The sequence below is a fragment of the Saimiri boliviensis genome, chromosome 20 (assembly GCF_048565385.1).
Source record: "Saimiri boliviensis isolate mSaiBol1 chromosome 20, mSaiBol1.pri, whole genome shotgun sequence".
NCBI lineage: Eukaryota > Metazoa > Chordata > Mammalia > Primates > Cebidae > Saimiri > Saimiri boliviensis.
This window is the reverse complement of record NC_133468.1, coordinates 2,384,704-2,389,214: the sequence shown is the minus strand read 5'-3', so window position 1 is coordinate 2,389,214 and position 4,511 is coordinate 2,384,704.

Sequence of the window (4,511 nt, the reverse complement as noted above, 5' to 3'; positions counted from 1 at the left end):
TCTCCCCACGTCTCCTTGCCACCATATTTTCCCGCTCCATCCGCTCCTCTAAATTTTTCCCAACCGTCTCTTCACAAAATCTTCTCTTTCCTGCTTGTCACCTTCTCTTCCTACTCCCCACCTGCCAACTCTGTTTTATCTTCCCGCTAGCCACCTTCTTTTCGCCCTCTACCAAAAATCTTTTTCCCCACTGTCTTTTATTTACCCACCATGTTTTTCTCCCCACCCCGTTTTCTCCCTACCATGTTTTTGCAAACTTTCTCTCCCTCCTTGTGGTCCCCGTTTCCTCCGCCGTGGCCAACCTGTTTACTGCTTTCATCTACCCAAAAACTTTTATCCACTATTTTTTCCCCATCTTTTTTCCCAAACCGTCTCTCCTTCCTGCTCACCACCCCATCTGCCCCCTCCTGCTTACCACCCCTCTTTTCCCCCATAATCTATTGAAAAACATTTTTTCCCACCGTCTTTTCCCAACTGTCTTCTGAGAGTCAGCAATGCTTTCTTCTGCTCGCTCACCACCTTTTTTCCCCATCCATCTACCTCGCAACCATTTTCCCCTCCGACCCCTCTGGCCTTGCTGCAGTCTGCATCACCACCACCAAGTGCAGGTGACGTGAGCCGCGGTTCCGCAGCTTCCAGCCCCCAGCGTGTCACAGGTGGCTCCCCCTTCTCCTGCTCCTCCTCCAAGCCGGACATGGAGCTGCTGGGTGGGCAGATACAGAACAGCTGGGAATGGCGTGACTCCCCAACAGCCTGCTTTATATATGGAATTATATTATTAAAATGTTGATGGATTGCATGTTCGGATTGGATGGGAGAGAACAGGCCTACTCTAGGCCTACTCTGATTGGGCTTCATTATCATGTTCTGATTGGTTATCCTAAGACTTACTCTCATCCAATCAATATATAAAGCACGGTGACGGGAGTCTGGCCATTCCACGCTCCATTTCGCCTTGCCAAGCTTCTGCTTCAAGCCCAGCTTAGAGGAGGAGGAGAATGGCGGACGACCTGCCACGAGCTGGAGGCTGGAGCCTGTGGAACTGCAGCTCATCTCGCTGTTGGTGGTGGTGGTGATGACGGAGCCTGCAGCATGACCAGGATGGTGGAAAGGCAATGGCGTGGGTGCAGTATCCAGGGCTGCACTGGGGCAGCCGGGGAGACACATCGGCACGGTATGGGGGATACGCTGCCTGCCTCTGTGTGACATGGGGATACGCTGCCTGCCTCTGTGTGACATGGGGATACGCTGCCTGCCTCTGTGTGACATGGGGATACGCTGCCTGCCTCTGTGTGACATGGGGATACGCTGCCTGTCTCTGTGTGATATGTGGCCCTATTCAGGGCTTCACTGGTGCTGGCAGGCAGCAGGTTAGGGGCGATATCAGCTCCTGCACTGCCCACAGCATGGGGTGGATTGGATATGCTATGGAGAGCTACACTGCCTGCAGATGTGGGGGCGGGTTGGGTGCGCTATCTGGGTTTGAAAGGCCCACAGTTGGTAGTCGAGTTGGATGTGGTATTGGGGGCGAAACCACCCATGAATAGAGGGAGTTGGAGGCACTGTGGAGCTGCAATGCTGGCAGTGGGGCTCTGGTTAAGGGCACGATCAGGAGTTACAATGCCTGCAGCAGGCGGGTGCTTTGGGTACACTATCTAGGGCATTATTACCCATGGTGGGAGTCTGGTTGGGGGCACCATCCAGGGCTGCACTGCTCATCGTAAGGAGTGCAATGCAAGCGGCAGGGATGGGTTGTGGGTGCTATATGTGGCTTCACTGCTGGTGGTGGGCAGTGGAGGTGGCAGCGAAAGTGGTGGCCTCTAAGGAAGGGGCCGTCCTCCTCTCCCCAGATTCTGAACTCTAGAATGCGATCTCTTCCTGTTGGGGCTTGAGTGCCCTGGAGCACGGCATTTTCATGGGAATCCTGAGTATGGAAGGGCCCCCAAATTGGCTGTGGTTCCCTGGCCTGTGCCCTCTTGTTGTGTTGCATAGATTCCTGGGACTCCCAGGCACCAAGTAGCAGGCACCACTGGTGGACAGGGCCCTGTGTGTGGAGTAATCAGAAATGGGTATCTGCACTTGGTTGGGGGGTGTTGGCTGGGTCTGAGTTTTTGCTATTCCTGCTTCCCACCCTCCAGAGGGCCCAGCAGTTCCTGTGCAGTAGGAAGTTGGACATGGTGGTGTCTCCAGTCCCCACCCCAGGATCCAGTTTGTGGCCGTCTTGGGCCAAACAGAGAGACTGGACTTTGGAGGGTGGGTTAGAGTGCTTTTGGGAAAGTGGCTCCAGCCACCTAGTGGCCAGCATGGCGATATGAGGCTCTAATGCTACCGCTCCCTGAATTCTATTCTAGGCTTTTCTGGTTTTGCCCACCCAGCTGCTTTGTGCCTGGGTTGAGGAGGAGGAGAACCAGGAGCCACCTGCTGCTTGCTGGAGGCTGGAGCCTACAAATGGCATGGCACTGTGGCTTGCCTTGCTGCGGCTGGTGGTGATGATGGAGATTGCAGCTCGATGACGGAGATTGAATCTCAACCAGAGAAGCAGGAAGCCAGAACCATAGAATGATGCCCAATGGTGGCCAGTTGGTAGAAAGTAGTGGTTATTGTATCGGTGTAGGCAATAGTCGTGGTAGCAGCAGCAGATCTGTGGGCCAGTAAGGGGCGGGGTGTAGGGGCCCTGAGGGGCTGAACTAGCTTGGAATGCGTAGGAAGCTGTGGGTGCCCTACCGCAGACTTTGGTGGCAGCAGTGGAGGCACAGCCATGGCAAGGAGAAGTCCTCCCCCTCCCCCTGCAGTCTTTGAAGGGTGTCCTCCTCCTGTTGGTGCCTGACTGGGCCAGGAGGGAGTGGCAGCATTTTCTCATTCTTAATACAATTTAGGGAGTGACTTTTTTTTATATCTTTTTGCTTTTCTTTGTTGTTGTGATAGTCTTGGACTTTTTCAAATTTAATGAATCAAGGAGGGGGAAAAGGTACCATAATAGGCCTTCTTATTCCCTCACCTGCTTTTTTTTCTTCATCTGTTTTTTCTTCTTCTCATTATTACCTTCTTGTTCTTCTTTATTTTCTGATGCTGCTGCATCTATTTCTTGCTTTTATTCTTCTTTCTACTCCTTCTCCTCATTTTCTTTATCCCAGGCAATGGCCTTAGGAAACACAACCAAAGCTTAGTTAAAAATAAGTACTTCTCTCATTTCCTTTAACTGTGGTTTGTAGTTCTCTTTAAAGAGGTCTTTTACCACCTTTGTTAGTTGGATTCCTAGGTATTTTATTCTCTTTGTAGCAATTGTGAATGGGAGTTCACTCTTGATTTGGTTCTCTTTTAGTCTGTTATTGCTGTATAGGAATGCTTGTGATTTCTGCACATCAATTTTGTATCCTGAGACTTTGCTGAAGTTGCTTATCAGTTTCAGGAGATTTTGGGTTCAGACATGGGGTCTTCTAAATATACCATCATGTCATTTGCAAATAGAAACAATTTGACTTCCTCCTTTTCTAACTGAATACATTTTATTTCTTTTTCTTGCCTGATTACTGTGGCTAGAACTTCCAATACTATATTGAATAGGAGTGGGGAGAGAGGGCATCCCTGCCTAGTGCTGGCTTTCAAAGGGATGATTCCCATTTCTGCCCATTCAGTATAATATTGGCTGTGGGTTTGTCATAAATGCCTTTTATTCTTTTGAGATACGTTCCATCAGTACCAAGTTATTGAGAGTTTTTATCATAAAGAGCTGTTGAATTTCGTCAAAGGCCTTCTCTGCATGGATTGAGATAATCATGTGGTTTTTGTCTTTGGTTCTGTTTATGCACTGGATTACGTTTATAGACTTGCGTATGTTGAACCAGGCTTGCATCCCCGGGATGAATCCTACTTGATCGTGATGGATAAGCTTTTTGATGGGCTGTTGCAATCAGTTTGCCAGTATTTTATTGAGGATTTTTGTATCTATGTTCATCATGGATATTGGCCTGAAGTTTTCTTTTTTTGTTGGGTCTTTGCCAGGTTTTGGTATCAGGATGATGTTGGTCTCATAAGATGGGCCAGATAATAATTTGGATGTTGTTGTTTCTCTCCTGGCCTTTGGTGTGTACTCCAGTGTTTGCTATCATAAGGAAAAAAAATATTCTCACCACTGAAGGGCATAATGCACTCATCCACAAATCATCGGTTAATTGTCCTTTTGTAGCCAAGACATGAAGTACCCATCTCCCTTCTTTGTGTTTGGTGAAAAGATTAAAACTCAAGCAATCTCTGCTAAAGGCATGACTTTAGTCATCCTCTTGCAGTTGCTTCTCTTTGCCTCCAAGACCGTCCAATCTGATGGGCAGATTGTGCTTGTAGATGACTGGATTAAACTACAAATATCTCATGAGGCTGCTGCATCACTGGTCTCTGGGCAGCCATGGAGGCCCTGGTTGTTGAAGTAAGCTAACAACCTGCTATCATCAGCCAGTTGGATCCCATAAATGAACGTGTGCTGAACATGATCTGTCAAATCTCTAGGCCAGGCA